This window comes from Sarcophilus harrisii, chromosome 5, assembly GCF_902635505.1.
Source record: "Sarcophilus harrisii chromosome 5, mSarHar1.11, whole genome shotgun sequence".
In the NCBI taxonomy this organism is placed as follows: Eukaryota; Metazoa; Chordata; class Mammalia; order Dasyuromorphia; family Dasyuridae; genus Sarcophilus; species Sarcophilus harrisii.
This window is the reverse complement of record NC_045430.1, coordinates 82,441,318-82,460,922: the sequence shown is the minus strand read 5'-3', so window position 1 is coordinate 82,460,922 and position 19,605 is coordinate 82,441,318.

Here is a 19,605-nt window from a genome sequence, read left to right as displayed (position 1 = left end):
TGAAGAATCCATAGGATCATCCTTCTTTCTTCTGCCATGGTCCAGTAATAATATGATGAATTGAATGATGAACTTTGAGTCAGAAAGATGTGAGTTCAAATTCTATATGAAATACTTCATAGCTCTGAGTAGTGGTTTAATCTCTTTTAGTTTCACTTTTTTCATCTGTTAAGGGGAGATAATAATCACAAGCACAATGTGCTTGGGAGGATCAAGTGAGAGAATATATATTAAATGCTTTGTGAAGTTTAAAGCATAATATAAATGCTAGCTGTGATGTCTGAGATCTGACTTGAGTTTTGTCCTTCCCTTATTATGTGTTTCATTTTATATACTATGTATAAACTGTATACTGTAACTATATACTGTATATATACTATATACTGTAACAAATATTATATAATAACAGTAAATGCTATAATTGTATATAATTTACCATATAACTTTATATCCCATGTAGTCATATGCTATAATATGCTATTTTAATGATATATAACATGATAATAGCATGTCATAGCATATAATTCATAATCATAGCCTTATGGTATAATATTCTATGTTAATGCTCTCTATATAATGCTATATTAATAATATATAATATAATAGTAGCACAGTAGAGAATTTAACATATTATATAACATATGGCTAATGTAGTATATGAAGTTTTTAAATAAATTATATGCAATCATAATATGCTATATAATGTAATATTTGCTGTTTAGTTATATTTAGTCACGACTGATTCTTCATGACTCTATTTGGGGTTTTCTTGGCAAATATATTGGAAAAGTTTGTGATTTCCTTTCCCAGATGTTTTATAGATAAGGGAAATAAGGCAAACAAGGTTAAGTGATTTGCTCAGGGTCAAAAAGTTAATAAGTATCTGAGGCCTCATTTGAACTCAGGTTTTCTTTATTCAAGGAGATGGGAGCCTTCACTTAAGCTTTACCTGTTGAGAGTCAACATATCAAAAATAAGGTTCTTTGTTTTTCTCATCTCTTCCATGTCTAACTGTCTTAGGGATGTACCCTAAAAGTCCTCCAAATCTAATGCAGCAGACTGGGACAGAGCTTTGGATACATTGACTTCATTTCCAACCACCTGAATTCCAAGCTGTGTGGGAATTTCACATTTCTTATTCTATTAGTGAAGTCATAAATGTTTTAGGTAAAAAAAAAAATCTGTAATTAGGGTGGAAGAGGGCATGTGATTAAAAACAAGTAGCTATTGAATATATTATTAGAGTTATATGTAGAAAACTATGTAGACTCTGCAAAAGAAGGGTAAAAGGAATAATTATCTCCTGCATAGTGATTTATGGAATTTGACATTTCTAAGAGTGATGTGTAACCTAGTCATAGGCTCTAAGTTATCATATAAGTCAATCCGATGGATGATTCTGGAATTTCAGGCTTCAATACAATTCTGCATATGTCTATATGTGGGAAACTGTACCTTTGTCCACATGACCTTATGTAAATTCAGAAAAAAAATTTGTAGCCATTAAAAAATAACATGAGGACTAATACCTCTGATTTAAGATTAGTGCCCTAGAAATTTGGGTCTGGAAGAAACCTCTGAGGTCATATCCCACATTAGACAAAATTTGGAATAAAGAATGTGGTGTAATGTGTTGATTTCAGAATTTAAAAGACCTGAATTTGAGTTCCAGCTATGTAATTTATCAGAAAGATGAATTTACTTAATCTCTTTCATGCTGTTTCTATAAAACAGAGGTTCATCTGTAAAATTAAGAAAAGAGAGCTATGATTGTTGTAAATTAAATTTTGCTATATAATTACTATATATACTACATAGCCATATTATGTTATTCTATATAGCTTTAAATAGGTATTTAACTTTAATGTTATATTGCCACATATTATGTTAGATAGTCATATGCTATAATAGCACAGTATACCTATAAGATATGCTATAAATATAGCATAATATAGAATTACATGTAGCATATATAAGTATAATAAATAGTATATGTATAATATAATAATATATAGCATATGTTATAATAACATATAGCATATTTTATAAAGATAGCAAATTATAAATAGCAAATTATATGTGATCATAGAACATACTATATATTTGTTGTTTAGTCGTTTTTCAGTCATGTGTGAGTCTTTGTGATCCCATTTGGGGTATTCTTGGCAAAGATACCAGAGTGCTTTGCTGTTTCCTTCTCTAGCTTGTTTTTCAGATAAAGAAAGTGACTTGCCCAGGAGCACACAGCTAATAAGTGTCTGAGACCAATTAAGGAGATGAGTCTTCCTAACTCTAGACTTGGCACTCTAAACACTGTGACATCTAGCTGCCTATAACATAATACATTATATATATTATATGTTATAGCTTATTACATATTATAGCTTATAGTATTTATAACATATTAATTATATAGTATATAAAGTTATATAATAAATTATAATTTATAGTTATAACTATTTTTATAGCATAGGTTATATAGCATATGACTACATATACTATATAACTTATGTACCATAAGTTATATTATTGAATTGAATAACAGATTTAACCCTTGAGTTTTCTGAAAGTGAAGGCAAAAGACAAAATCCAATTATGCTCCCAAAGAAGGAAGGACTTACTCACCTCTTTATGTTTGTGTATACATTATTTAGATATATTGTAGATAATTCTTGTTTGAAATTGCTTCAATGAAGCTTTTGTTTGATCTAATGCTCAATGCTAATTTATACTTTTAGATTTGACTTTGAAAAGTGAGAACTACAGAGAGAAGAGGAGAGAAGACTGAGCATCCATCTCATCCCTCCAAAGAATCAAGTGTATTAAGGAAGTGGTACCAGACTGAGTTAGAGCAGAAACAGAGAAGACATGTCAGAGTTTTCAGAAAGCCTATCTTGGGAGAGAAGAGAGAGACAGAAAGAGCCACTGGCAGAAAAAAGATGAGAAAAGAGAGAAAGAAGTATTGTCAAAGAATTATGAGAAGGGGAAGAAATATTTGGCATAATATGGAGCCACAATTATCAGCAAGACAGAGCAGTGGATAGAGTGCTAGACCTAAAGTCAGGAAGACCTGAATTCAAATTTGGCCTCAGGAACATACTAGTTGTGTGACCTTGGATAAGTCACTTACCCCTGTTTGCCTTAGTTTCCTCATCTGTAAAACAAGCTGGAGAAGGAAATGCAAAGTACTGCAGTATCTTTATCAAAAAAAACCCCAAATGAGGTCATGAAGATTTGGATGCTACTGAAATGACTGGATAGGGGGAGTAACAACGTAGAAGACTAACCCACAACTATATTTTTCATTTTATTGTATCACATAGGTGTGTGTGTGTGTGTGTGTATCATGAGAAAGTGGGACTTCTAGCCTGACCCTGTCTTAGATAAGCTAATACTATAACTCTGGAAGACTGTACAGGTCCCTGGGGAACTGGGAGACTCAGAAGTGTTCGAAGGAGGGTTATATTGCCTGTTTGTGGGTTTGGTTGCAAGTTCTTTGATTTCTTTGATTTATTATTATTTTTTTAAAAATTAAAACCTTTTATTTTCAAAATATACGTATGGCTAATTTTCAACATTCACCCTTGCAAAAGCTTGTGTTTCAAATTTTTTTTCCCCTCCCTTCTCCCTACCCCATTTCCTAGATGGGAAGTAATCCAATATATGTTAAACATGTGCAATTCTTCTATACATATTTCCACAAATATCATGCTGCATAAGAAAAATCAGATCAAAAAGGAAAAAAGTGAGAAAGAAAACAAAATGTAAGCAAACTAGAACAAAAAGAGTGAAAATACTGCATTGTGATCCACACTTAATTCCCACAATCCCCTCTGGGTGCAGATGGCTCTCTTCATCACAAGACATTTGGAACTGGCCTGAATCATCTCTTTGAATTCTTTTGGGTTAAATAAAAGACATTTTACATTTGATACTTTGTTGCCTAAGTACTTTCATTAGACATGGAAAGGATTTTAGGAAGAAGAACCAAATTTTTATGTTCCCGAAAAAATTTTGGATGGTGGAGAAAATGAACCAGATACTGCCACATATAAGGGAGACTGAGTGGGAGGATCACAATGCACCATAGAGAATACTGATAAATTTCTTCAGGATTGTACATAGTGATGGAACTCAGAGATATTTTTCTGTAATGATATAAGCCATGGTTACAAGGTTACATAGCTGTCATTTTATGATAAAAAGAAAGCATATAAGTTCCTCTACAGAGATTAAGTTGTTTTTCCCCTTTAATATCGAATTTAAGGAAGAATTTATAACATTTACTCTTCTGTAGATCAGAAACCTCAAGAAATCTCTGAAGAATCAATGTATAATATTTTCATCTACGGTTTGTAAAATGACCTTTTCTTGTATTTACCCTCTATAAAAAACTGAACCTATATCATTAAAATGTATCTCAGTGATGAAATTTCTCTAGGGAGATGATATAACATAATATAGGTATCTTATTTTCTAATGACATAATTTAATAAAGTGTTAGAATTTAGAAAACCTAGATTCTGGATAGGAATAAATGAGGCCATTTAAAAAATATAACCTAACTAGAATGATATTAAGTCCAATTGATTAGTTTGTTTGAGTTAAGTGGATGTAGTTTTAGAAAATTTCTATTCAAATGTTTGGATGAAGAGAGAAATATCCAATTAATCATCTAACTTTAGTTGCCAGAATATTCCAGAGCCAACTTTTATAGACACTCAAGAGATAACTGTTAAATTTTCAGTGTGAACATTAAAATCTCAGAAATAGGCAAATACTATATGTCTGGGTTTTATTGTTTTGTTGATTGTTGATACTTAAGAAAGTGATGGAGTAAAGATTAAGAATGTAGATTAAATTTAAAAGTGAGTCATGGATTTTTTTTTTTTTTTTGAGAGCTCATTGTTTAATCTCTACCAGTGCCATACTGCTTCCACAGTACCAAATAATTGATGGCTGTTGGCTAGTGTAACATTGGAATGACTGACAAACATTGTTACTTTCTATTTCAAGAAGCAGTATATATTATATAACGTGATGGAAAAAATTTAAGGACGTAGATTAAACCTGAAAGTGAGTCATGAGTTTTTTTTTTTGGAGAGCTGGTTGTTAAATCTCTGCCAATGCCACTCAATTTCCACAGTACCAAATAGTTGATGAGTTATTAGCTAGGGTAACATCAGAATGATTGACAAATATTGTTATTCTCTATCTTAAAGAGCAGTATAATATAAAGAGAAGCATACCAGGACAAAATCTGAAGTTTGGACTATAAATCAAGAAGTAACTGTTTGCACTAGAATATGCCAGTAACAGATTATATAAATACTCTTCATCACCCTTGACCATCTTGACTTTAAGGACTTTGAGCTTAAGTTTTATTATTTGTAAAGTGAAGGAGTTAATGATTCCAAATATGAAATTTCATATTTATTTTCTTTTTTTTTATAGTAACTTTTTATTGACAGAATCCATGCCAGGGTAATTTTTTTACAACATTATCCCTTGCACTCACTTCTGTTCCGATTTTTCCCTCCCACCCTCCACCCCCTCCCCTAGATGGCAAGCATCATATTTATTTTCATTCAATATCACTCATTTTGTACTACAGTACTCTTATTCAGGGCAGCTAGATGATGTATAAGTTAGGGCATTGATCCTGGAATTGGGAATACTCAGCTTTGTGAGTTCAAATCTGGCATCGGATGTTACTGATTGTATGACTCTGGGCAAGTCACTTAACACTATTTGCTTCAGTTTCTTTAACTATAAAATGAGCTGGAGGAGGAAGTGGCTGAGAAGCCAAATAGGGTCACAAAGAGTGGGACATGACTGAAATGACTGAACAACAATAACATCTTTTAGGTCTTGTTTTTCTTAGGTTTTGTAATTATGTATTATATAATTATTATATTTATTAATATTACTATCAATATAAATACTTGTAAGCATTTACATAGCAACCAGGCATTATGCTAAATGTTTTACAAATACTCTCTTTTTACCCTGAGAGTTAGTACTGTTATTATCCTGATTTTACAGGATTGAGGGTACTAAGATAATCAGAAGTTAAGTGACTTACTCAGAGTAGTGTTGCTATTGTCCAACATCAGATTTTAATTCTTCATTTCAGGCCCAGAACTCCATCTACTGTGCCACCTAGCTGCCTAATTGTCTGAAGATTGTCAGGCTCATCTTTTACAAAAGATCCTTAATTACAGAGCTGGAATTAGAGTGAGGATGACTGGGAAGTCATTTTTTAAGGAGTAAAAATTTTGAGGAGTAAACTTTTTTTTTTTCCTGAGGCAATTGGGGTTAAGTGACTTGCCCAGGGTCACACAGCTAGGAAGTGTTAAGTGTCTGAGGACAGATTTGAACTTAGGTCTATCCTGACTTCAAGGCTGGTAGTCTAGCCACTGAGCTGCAAATTTTTGAACCTCCTGGAGGTGCCTTGTCCAATTTCTAGCCAAGGCAGCATCCTGTTTGGGGCCTTCCTCATTTGGCCCCAGTTCCATTGTGGGGATGGCTTGTCTTGGTGGGTTTCCTTATATATCAATAGTTCAAGTGAGGCTATTCTCAACCCTAATCACGTAAGAACTTGTCTTCGAAGTGGGCTCCCTCTTGGAAGTCTAGTTTTGACCTGATTCTAATCCACTTCAATTTTTCCTCTCTGTTTTCCCTTTTATGCACCCTATTGAGTTTAGTTTTCTCTTCTCAGCCTGAGGTGCATCCCTCCAGACTGATGTTTCCTTTATAAATTCATTGTTTGCCCTCTAGATCTGATTCTTGGTTTTTTTCCCCTCCCAACCACCATTTTCCCTGTATTTATTAAGATCTTCTGGTAATAATATATAGTAATAAATTTGTCATTTTCCTGTGGGACTTCCTTAGCTAAAACTTCTTGCGGTGGGGAGGGAAGAGAGAGATAAGATATATCAGGTGTCTGGGGCCATGACAGATCAGTCTCATCCCACATACCTTATAGTTGAATTCTGACAGGCATGGCCACAGAATATCTTACAATATTTATTTAACATAAAGTGAAGATGTGTTAGATTTGTAAGAGCAATCAGTTGAGCCACAAAATTAAAAAGCAGACCATTCAAATCAACGATTTCCTCCTCTCCTGTCACTTCTGAGACTGCTCCATCCATCATTCTCTCTTTTCCTCTCATCTTAAATCTTTCCTTTTTTATGAGAATTGCCTATAGATATCATCCGATTTTACCCTATCCTAATGCAACCCATTATCTGGACCTGCTCACTGGAGGATTTCAGTACCAGCCTGAATCCTGATCAAGGGTGAAGACTGAAGGGGCAGATGGTCCAACCAGGAATTCCTTTACTCAAAATTCTCTCAGCCTTATATACTCTAATACACTTACATAACTATAGCGCACTGCACATGTGCTAACTATATACTGTGCATGTGGAACTATATAAACAACTTGCTATTGTGTGTAGATGTTTCCTTGCCACTTTAGTATAACTTTAATTACAACATAGGTTGTCACACGCCCCCTGACTTCTCAGGAAGACTGTGAAGTCCTTAGGAGTGATGGGGAGACAAACCATTTTCATCAGAAGATTCTCTCGCAGGGCTGGAGGGTCTTATACCTCACCCAGAGTTTCCTAGTATCTGGGGCCCTCTATGGTCCATGCCTCCCATCATATCTGATCTCCAATGGGCTCTGTATTTTATTTTGTTTGTTGCAAGGCAATTGGGTTTAAATGACTTGCCCAGATCACACAGCTAGGAAGTGTTAAATGTCCAAGGTTGGAATTTGAACTCAGGTCCTCCTGACTCCAGAGCCGGTGCTCTATCCACTGCACCATCTAGCTGCCCCTGATTCTGGACTTTTAAAGGCTGAATATATGCTGAGGGAAGCTAAGCAGAGGGATCAGCTTAGTCTCTGATTTGGTGTATCGCTATTCCAGATAACTCCAGGAAAATCTCTAAAATGTACGCTTACATACAGGTTCCCTCTAGAAAGGTGCTTATCATACAAAATAAGTATCAGACAAAGGACAGAAATTTATTTATGGGAAATGCTCAAGACAGAAAAAATGCCTAAATGCATATTAGTGCATACAGACATCAAAGACTATAACCCATTATACTTTCTGGAGAGAAGAAGACAGCTACATAGGACTTTATGGGCCAGTAGAAATCGATATTTCACATGTATCTCAGACTTGCTTTGTTTGAGTAACTGGAAAGACCCAGATTTTCTCACTAACCAGGACATGGGTTTTCAAAGGTCTTGTTAAGTGCATCAAGATGAGGATGGATGTCTTTCTCTTCCTCTGACAAGTGATGCTAGTGTGGAAACAATTTCTGAACATCTGGCATCTCAATTAGAAGCTGTTGAGGTAAGTGCTAGGGTTGAAAACATCTCATTGGTTTGAGCTCAAGGAAAAAAACAGCCAAAGGCTCCAACTCACCTGGGTACCTCCGCTCCCAGCTCCTTCTCCCTTACTAATATATTTCCTCTGTGCCTGCATAATGAATAATATAGGTTTTTGTTTTCATTTTTCAAATAACAAGCATTTATTTTCTTTCCTTTTCTCCTCCTATTTTAAATAAAAAAAGGAAAATTAATACCAATTGTAATAATATGTATAGCCATTGTATATATCTTTAAAATACATTTTATTTCATTAAATATTTCTTAATTACATGTAAATGTTTTAAACATTATTTTAAACAGTTTTTAGTTCCAGAGTCTCTTCTACTTCTGCCCCTTCTTTCTCCTTGAGAAGACAAGCAATTTGAAATTGATAATGCATATCACTGTAAATATCTTATATCTTATATATAATCTTAAATAAGGTTATTTACATGTTATCTTGCCTATTAAAATGTAAGCTTCTTGAGGGTAGAAACAATATTTTTGTACATAGTAAATACTTAATAAATGTGTATTGACTGACAACAGAATTCCTAATTCATCCTGCTTATGGAAGGATTAATCTGGTCAATTATGATTAGGAAAGAATTTGATGGCTGTATCACAATGTCTTGATTTAATCTCTTAGGTCCCTGGAATTTAAAGCATCATAAAGGCATTGAACATTTGTTTTTCTTAACATCAAAACAGAAAGCCAGATCTACAATCCTCTGGGAGGTTGGAAGTTCTCTTTTGGAGAAATACTCCTTATTCTTCTGGATATGAGGTTTCTTATTCTGAAGGTTTCTTACTAGCTGAGTATACTTCATTTTATTTGTTGTGAAGTTAAAGACCAAGATGAGCTTCAGTGTTTCATCCACAGAAAGTGTCGTGCCACAGTTCCCTTTAATTGTTCTGCCTCAGTTTCTTGAATTGTTCTGCCTCAGTTTCTTGAATTGTTCTGCCTCAATCCCTCTGGTTGCAACCCCCCTTTTCTGTTCATCAGGACTGGGATAATTAGGGCTGTAGCTGGCCACTCTGATATTCCAAAAGAGTCATAAAACTTCAGATGTCCTATTTCAGATACCTAATTGGTATCCTCTGATTCTAAGTTTAGACTTCATGGCTCCGAATTCCTCCTAAATTATCAAGAATTTATGGTCCTCACCCTCCCTCCCCACCCTATCAGAATCAGATTGATGGTTGGCATCTGAATGTGGGGCATAAGTAGCACAAGAATTACAAGAAGAAGCAGCAGCGTCCGCAAGCTGTTTGTGAGCAGGATCCTCCCAGAGTTCCTTCAGTAATCCTTGGGGAAGGAAGAATGGACCCGGTAAAACTTTTTTTTTTTTTAGCTGGGGTAATTAAATGGACCAGCATATCAAAGGGCTGAGCCAGGTGACTGATGAGAAACTTAAATGCCTGTTCTGACTACAGTGTTCTTCTCTGTTTGAAAGTTTGCCTCCATGACATCTCACAAGGTCAACATCTGCTATAGTATTTCACCCTTCAACCATCCAGAGATGATAGTGCAGCTTGCATTCTCATTGTGTGGACTTAGATAACAGCAAATGCACAAACTTACTGATTATTCTATGGGGGGGGGGAAATAATTGCGTCTAAAACAAGAAATGGGGAATTGTTAAGGACCTTGCCTAAGTGAAGGGGCAGGTCAGTTCTCTGAGAGCCTCCACAGCTGTGGATCATAACATCTGAAGGAGTTGCTAAGCAGTAACTTTCTTTGACACAGACACAGGTGTTGCTTATGGACTGGAAATGAGATAAATTGGAGGCAGAGGGAAGAGGAGAGAGGTCAGACAATGCAACTGCTTTACAGTCTCCTTGTATTATCATCATCATCATCATCATCATCATCATCATCATCATCATCATCATCATCATCATCATCATCATCATCATCATCATCCATCATCATCATCATCATCATCATCAATCATCATCATCATCATCATCATCATCAATCATCATCCTCTTTAAAGAAGAGATCCATTCTACAGGTCTGAGTTAGACCTCCAGCAGCCACTGGCAGGTGGCTCCCATATCACAACACCTGGTCCATTCCCACTCTCAGTGCTCGGACTCTACCCCCTTGCCTTGGTCTACCCCAGTTGCTTAGACACACACACACACACACACACACACACACACACACACACACACACTTCATGGGAAACTCCCATTGGCTGCTGGATACTTTGAGAATTATTCACCCCTGGGGGCAACATGGATCCTGTTTTGCTCCCAGCTTAATCTCTCTCTCTCAAATAAAATATTAAAAACTTTCTAATCTCTATCTTGCTTCAGTTTCTCCAGCATTACAAAAGGATGCCAGGAGTATTGTTAATAGTGATCTGGCAAAGGAACCCCTTCATATCAATGCTGAAGAGCTCCCTTAATGAAATTCCCTCATCTACTTTTACATTACTATCACTTTGAAGAGAACTGTTTTGGGTCAGACAGCAGTGTGATTGTTATAGTTTCCATTCTATATTGATTCCTGGGAGTGCTGACTCATGCCAAATAATTATGGGATTATAAGACTTGACAATTGAATATGATTCTCTCTTAAGGACACATGAAGATTAAGTCACTTCAAGTAACATTGTTCTATTAAATGGTTATTATGTGCCAGGAACTGTGCTAAGCATTAAGGACACAAAGGAAGGTAAAAACAGTCCTTATCCTCAAGGAACTTACATTCTAATCATGAAGGTGGAGTTTACAGGGAATAAGAAGAAAAATATATTTTCTTTTGTAGCCAGAAAGGTTGACCAGGATCTCAAATATGTCATTCTGAATGTTAGCTATATCTTCTAGCTTTGTATTTTCTCAATACATAATAAGTATGCCTTCATCCAATTTATTGGTAAAAGCTTTCAAGGCTAGAGTCTATGACTTTCAGTTAGAAATTTCCCTTCAATTTAACCTCAATCTATTAATGACCCTTCTTTGAGTCCTGTTGTACAGTTAATTATAAATTCCCTATCTGTTTCTATTCCTTTTACCTCTTCCTATGTAGGCATTCTCCTAAAGTTCTGCCCTTGGCCCTTTTTTTCTTCTCTCTTTGCAAAAAGAGTTATCTCATCCACTACCATGGCTTTAATTATTTCCTCTATGCAAATGAATCTCAAATTTCTGTCTCCAACTCTGACCTCCTTTGAGCTCTATTTCCATATTTCCAATTGTCAGTTGGGTGTCTTATACTAGATGTCCCCTAAATACATGTCTAAAATTTCAACATGTCTAAACTTAATGTTACCACCTTCATCTTTAAACTAGTCTAACAACTTTAATTTCTTTTTTCTGTTGATGGTACCACCCTACTCTCAGTCGCTCAGAGTTTCCATTTTTTTTGATTCATATCTTTTCCTTTCCCCTCCCCTACTCACAACAAAAATTGTCAAAATTGCCAAGCCCTATTTTTATGATTTCTGAAAAAAATATTTATTAAATTGGATATCATAATTTCATTTATAGTGAAATGGAAAATAGTCTTCTATGGCTTCTTTCAATAGGATCTTATAGGATTTCTTGAATTATATTTCTTTTTAAATGGATTCCTTTGTGCAAATAAAAAGTCTAATACTGACAATGATTTCAATTAAAATGACAGAAATGGGGAAACATGTTAAAATCATTATCAACTCAATCAGTGAAGCATTGTCTCTGAAGATCTTATCATAGTAAATTATATCACAACTGAAATGAAATTCTAATAACACTCTGTAATTATATATACAGATGTATATATTATAGTTCATAGCTTAAAATCAAATTGTACTCAAAATCTTGAGTTAGTCAATCAATAAGCATTTATTAGGTGCTCATTATATGCCTGGCACTGTAATAAGTGCTGAGGATGTAAAGAAAAACAACAGATAGTTCCTGCTCTCAAAGAAATGGGGGAGACAACCTGAAAACAATGATATATAAGCAAGATATATCCAAGAGAAAATGGGGACAATTAATAGAGGGAAGGCATTAGGATTGAGGAAAAGCTTTTCACAAAATATGTGTCATCTCTTTGGTGAAGACTTTCCCGATTCAGCCAATGGAATGTCAGTTCCAAAGCAAAGAACATTTAATGAACAGAAGTGCAAAGTAATTTATTTGACAAAAAAATTTGCATTTTCCTTAAGTTATCACACCAGCAGTGGCAGAGAGTACACATGTAATCTAGGACTAGGCATGGAGGATATATATACATAGACAATACACATGGACAACAAAACATCTAAGAGCATGTGAATAGAGAACATGTATAGTGGGCAAATAGGCCACACTAGAAAGGAATTGGATGAAACCGAAATTTACAAATTTCCTCATATTTCTCTCAAGCAATGGAAACATCTGTTTTCCCACCATTATACTCTTAAGCTATTTGTTAAAAATTTTTTATTGATCTTTTGTTTTTATGTTGCCTTCATTTTCAAAATCCTTCTTTATCCCCCCTCAAAAAGCCATACCTAATAACAATATAAAAAAGAGAAAAAAACCAGTTCAGCAAATCAAATCAATACAGTAACAAAATTGGACATCATTTATAGTCACACCTATAGTCACACTCACTTCTACCAAAAAAGGACACCAAGACATTTTCATTTTCATACCTTCATTTGGATCAAGCTTATAAATTCATAATTTTTCATTTCATTGTTGCTATTATCCTTTCCATTGTTATAGTTTTACTTTCCTGACTTTGTCTCAGTTTTTATGTTTCTTATGCTGTTCTATATTCTTTATAGTCATAGTTTCTTATTTGAAGTAATAATGCATTGAAACATAAAATTCCATTACCCAATCTGTTTAGTCACTCCTCAACTGATGAGCATCTGTTTATTTGTAGTTTTTTTGTTTTTTACTACTACAAAAATTACTGCTGTAAATATTTTGGCATACATGACTTCCTTCCTTCCTTCCTTCCTTCCTTCCTTCCTTCCTTCCTTCCTTCCTTCCTTCCTTCCTTCCTTCCTTCCTTCCTTCCTTCCTTCCTTCCTTCCTTCCTTCTTCCCTTCCTTCCTCCCAGCTCCCTCTCTCTCTTCCTCCTTCCTTTTCCTTTTGTCATTATTCTCTTTGGGAAATTTGCCTATCAATAGAATTTTAAAATCCAGAGATTGTTAAAAAGCACAATTCTCAATTGCTTTCCAGAATCAATGTGTTCATTTTATTAAGGCCCAGAGGGGTAACTTGATCTGCTCTTGTTGGTATCCCCTAGTTTATTCCCAGTTCCTTCTTTCACTAAATATCTGGAAGCACAAAATCATCAATATTATTATCATTTCTGAGACTGATACAAAATTTTAAAGTTTGTAAAGCATTTTATAGATATTTACATACATTGCATATATACATACATTATTTGAGCCTCGTGAAAACCCCACAAGGGAGGTATGCAAATAATTTATTCCCATTTTGCAGATGAAGAAACAGAGGCTCAAAGATGTTGTAGCCAATTAACATAAAGCTTGTAAATATCAAAAGCAATATCTGAACTCAGATCTAATTTTATATACAGCACACTGTTCCTTATACTTTGTAGCTTTGCATAATTTGAATCATCTTGTTCCAAATTTTTCTGCTGTGACAAACAAGGGGAAAACAAGTTATTAGGAATGCTAGACTTGGGAGTCAAAAGGCTTTGGATTTCTAAATCTTAGCTCTGCCACTTGCTTCCTTTGTTATCTTGGACAAATCACTTAATCTGTCCAGATCTCCCCCCTAACATTAGGAAATTGGAGTAAATGATCTATAAAGTCTCTTTCAGCTAAAACTCTATGATCAGATGATCAAGAATGAGGTTTAGCATCAAGTTCAAGTGGAAGAAGAGCTCCTTATAGATAATGAGGTCCTGCAGATATCCCTGTTTTTAAGAGCATGATGCTGCATATATAAAATTCTAGGACACGCCAGGATAGCTAATCAGAAGAGTTCAATCTAACAATCAAAAAAAGAAAAATCAAGTGGAGAAACATCATTTCTTATTTAGATTAGTGGTGTCAAACTCAAATAGAATTGAGAGCTATTAACCCATTCTTAAGGGTCTGATTGGTTTATAAAGACTTAGTTTTAAAATATAATGTTATCCAGGTTTTATTATATTTTTATTTATTTTGTAAAATGTTAATCATTTACATTTTAAAAATAGTATTTTATTTTATTTTTCTAAATACAAACAAAGTTAGTTTTCAACATTCATCTTTGCAAAACTTTGTGTTTCAAATTTTTCTCCCTCTCCCCCCTCCAAACAGAAAGCAACATATATAGGTGAAACATATGCAATTCTTCTAAACATATTTCCCTCTTTGTCACGATATGTAAGAAAAAGCAGATCAAAAAGGAAAAAAAAAACGAGAAAGAAAAAAAACACCAAGCAAACAAACAAAAAGGTGCAAACACTATAATTTAATCTATATTTAGTGTCCACAGTTCTCCCTTTGGATACAGATGGCACTTTCCATCACAAGTCTACTTAATTACATTTTAACCTGGTTATTCCCATGAATGTTATATGACTGTGGGCTATATGTTTGACACCTCTGGTGTAGACTATGAAATGTCTTTGGATAGTTTGTTGAGACATTATTTTATTATTATTATTGCTGAGGAAATTGGGGTTAAGTGACTTGCCCAGGGTCACACAGCTAGGAAGTTTTAAGTGTCTGAGCCAAGTCCTCCTGACTTCAAGGCTGGTGCTCTATCCATTGCACTACCTAGCTGTTTGAGAGATTACCCATATATTGGTTAAACAATGCAGATGAGAATTAGTTGTTATGAGCCAGAACTTGAAACAAGGTGATAACTCAATGGAATTGATAGAAACAATGCTTAAGTTAATACCTTTAAGAGTTCACACATTAGCTCACACATTAGTTCACATGATTGGGAGATTTCAGGGTTCAGTATGAGATATCCAAATTCACACCTCCCATAATCCCACTCTCAGAGGAGGAGTCAACCTTCAAGTTTACACCTCTAAAAGAGCATAAAAACAGCTGAGCTCAGTCAGGAGAGTTCAGTTGAAAAGATTGAGAGGGGAGCGTCAGTTGGAGATTGAGAAGCTACAAGTTGGAGTTGAGCTAGAGGCAAAAGCTGGAAGAGCTAAAAGACAAGATGCAAGAGCTCTTGGAACCAAGGAGTGAGATAGGCCTCTAAGAAAACTAATCGGGCTATATTGAAGGAGACAAAAAAAAAGATTTGAACTTTTAACACCTCGCTGCATTTGGAGTGATTATTACTCTAAACCAAAACTAAGGCTGCCTTCAGAAAACCTGCCCAAGAAACCTGGCCACAAAGAACGATCATATATTATACAAAAGAAGAGAACACCACAATTAGTATTAGCCCAGAATTCTATAAGAGGAAGAGGGTATGAGGTTAGTTTACAATGGGGTAATTGAAGTAGATTTTCAAGCTTCCACTGGATATAAACTCCGATCTGTTTTAAGGCCAACATTTTTCCAGTGATATCATATTGCTCTGAATCATAGAATGCCACAGTGTCTGAGAAATAAGAATTGTGGATATCCCAACTGATAATGGAAAAATGTAATGTGGACATAAATAGGCTGGAACATATTAGTAAATTCTCCAGTTTCTATGAATAGTTTTATTAATTTTGGACTTCATGGAACATCATCTTGCCTGGTGGCCCTTACCTTTTCTCCCTCCACTTTTCAGCTTTGTTTTGTGTATTGTTTATCTCCTCTTTCTCCCCTTCCCCCATTAAATTATTAAGTTCCATGAGACAAATACTGTCTTTTCTTATTTATATGCACAGTGCCTAGCAAGGTGCCTAGCACATAGTAAACTCTTTATTCAATGAAACTGAATTAAATAGAAGTTGACATATGTAAGAAATGGTGTTAAAGGTATCAACTAGGGGATTTATGATGGGAAAGGGTAGTGGGTAAGTCATGTCATAAGAATGAATGATTACCGATGAAGGCCCAATAGCTCTTCCTGATATTAAAATGCTAAAATATTAGTACATTGTATAGATTCCTTATGGAAGAATTATGGGAATATATAGACAAGAATTACAAAGAAGGATAAGTTTGATTGGTTATCATCTGTTCTATTGACATGATAATTTGATCCACATTTGCTGAATTGGTGTTCACCTTATTTGGTCATAGGTCCTCATAAGTGACTATATTGGCAGTTTTGCTTCCTTTGTTCCATGTCAGCCTAATCCCTGGGTTTCAGTTTCATTTCTCTGATTTTTTTACATAACTCTGTGGACACTAAAACCTTATCCACCTCTCATGCCCCCCTTCTTCTTTTATTCATAATTTGGTTTCCACATCTTTCTCAAATTTGTCCTTGTCCTTTTCCTTCCTCAAGTAAGTCTATTACCCTCTGCACTAGTCCTCTTACACAGGGTATTATACAGCATCTTACTGTCATTAACACCCCAGTAACTACTATTAATGTTGGTAGCATCCAATTGCCCTGCTATTCCCTTTACTGCATCTCTGATGTACTTTATCCAATGCACATTTTGTTAATAGTTACCCACCAGAATAGGAATGACTCAAATCCAGAGGTGACTTGATTTCTAGCCTTGAATTCATCAGGTACTCCCCTCATCTTACTTCTTCCTAATTCCATCTAACTTTCTTTTTTGATTGCTAGGGTAAAAAGAATAGCCAATTAGACCAGTGGACATTTACCTATCCAGTTCCCAGGCAAAGTAGGTATGAGAGTACTGTCACCACAATACCATGAAAGATCTGTTTAGGTTATGTCCTTCCCTAAGAAATTTCCAGAACTATCTCCAGTTATATTTCAGACTCAAGTACATCCTGATATGGTCTAGAGGCTTTGGAATTCTTCATCCTGCTGCAAAAGGCAAGTTGAGTGATTTTCAGAGCTGGGACAAGAGACTGGTATATCTCTTCTTTGTTCCTCTTCTTTCCAGAAGGGAATAGGAAGGACAAAGTGTTGCAATTCTTCCCAGGGGTATTATCTTAGAACAAGGGTATCATGCATTTGAATTTACTTGCATGTTTTTCCATGCCCAAGGGGAAAGGTACTATGGGGACGTGGGGTGAGCAGTGGCTCACACATAGTAATTGCTTTTGTTCAGACTTTTTACAGTATACTTTTCCCATTCTACCCAGGCATTGGTGTATCCATTTCCTATTTCTATCTCTATTATTTGCCTCAACTTCTTGACTTTGATAATGATTATTTGGGAATTTCCATTCTTGTACTGAAAGTGTTATGGTCACAGAACATGGGGTTCTCTTTTACCTGTGGTTTAAGAATCATAATTCCAAATTTTCTTAAGGGATCTGTATTTGTTCCATCTATTCCCCAACTATATGTTTGACTTACTTTTTGACCTGCATTCTGAATGGTCAGAATTATAGGGTTTCACTCTTGACAACTGGACTTGATACTTCTTTTAAATATACCCAATTGTGATATAAATTCTGGTTTTTAATAACTAAATGTTCATCCCTTATAAACTGTAGTAAACCAAACATTATTCTGAATGGACACATGGACTTCTAAAATCCTTTTTTTCCATCAGGGCACAAATACTTATCATAACTACTTAATTATCCATGACTTGTCAAGAGTCCACATTCTCTAATTTGACAGGCATCAAATTGAATTGTTTGTTGGGGTAGCTTCTTTAGTGATATTTACCCAGCTCTTAACCAGATGTCCCCTGTCCTTAATCCCAATAGCAGGGAAGGAGCAGTAATACTGTGTACTAGGTTTTCCAGTAGTGAAACTTCCTTTACCCTCACTCTCTATAGTTTCAATAAGCTCCTTACTGGGGGCCTACTCAGACACTGGGTAGTCTGGGGTTCATTTACCAATCAGTTCCAGTTCCCCCCAAACAAATGGTGCCAAAGTCCTTTGGAGAGGGGGTGATGGTCTTGTCTTTTAAAGCTACCTCCTATTGGGAATGACTGTGGAGCTGAGTCATTTTATAGGGTCCCAATTTTGAGGGATGGTGAGCTTGAGGACCAGGAACTGGTCAAAGCAGTATCCAGTGAGTTCTGAGTCAAAACCCTGAAGCTGGTCAATATAAAATCAAGTATGAATTGATCAAAGTCTAGAAGAAAACAAAATCTTTATAAGTGGGGCTTATTTAGGACAGTTTACTGTCCCTAAACAGTATCATCAAAAGGTAGAAACATGTCTATACCACAGGACATATTGTACAAACAGATGTTATTCCTGTATTAAGAATAAGTGTAAAAAAAAAAAAAAAAAGAATAAGTGTAAATAAAATTGACTTTCCCATTGATGTAACACAAAATAACCCATAAGTTACATTACTCTAAGAAAACTGATTGCACTGAAATTCTCTTCTCCAAATTATTCTGAAGATGTTTCGGATTTAGTTTCATTAATTGATAAAATAACAGCAAAGTTCTACCATCTGTTGTATCACTTATTCTTACATCTTTTTGAAACATTTAAGGACATTATTTTATAAAAGTATGTCTTCCTAGTAAGATATATAACTTGTAGCAAGCAAATTACTAGGCCAAATATTAATTTATCCAATGATTACACATTTTCAGATGAAAAAAGCAAGATCTTACATACTTCTCACTTGCCCTGGGCTCTCTGAAACATCTAGAGATGATACTATCCTTTTTGGAGAAAGGAGCAGCAGGGGTTCAAAAGGGGAACTCCTCAGTCATTCAGGAGCTGCTGGATACCTTTCTCCCTTCCTCCCTCCCCAACTCTGCAGTGCAGCTCTGGAGAGAGTTTCTGTCAGGGTCCTTATTCACTTCCCCTGGAGAACACCCAATTCAGCTCAGGCCATTGCCTTCTGTGGGTTCTGTCAGTATGAGCACCCTTAGCAGCTTGGCTCAGAGTGCTCAGAGCTAGCCATTGATCCTGCCTCCTAATGGGTGTACCAGTATGAGCAGCAGCAATATTTGCTGCTGTTTTGAGAGCCACCAGGCAGGTTCCCCTTGTAATCTCGAGAGCCACGCCTTCCAGGTAAGGTAGGCCAAATAGCATCTGTTAAAGCAAGTTCCTTGGCTATTTAATAATAAACTTATTAACATATCCCTCAGCAGTTCTCCATGGACCAATTCTTTCTCCTTATTATTGATTTGATTATTTCTCTCTCCTTCCTCAGTGTTAACCTCAGAGGGGGTATCCTTAATCTACCTTTGTAATCTTCTTTAACCCAAATCATTGGATTTATTTGTTT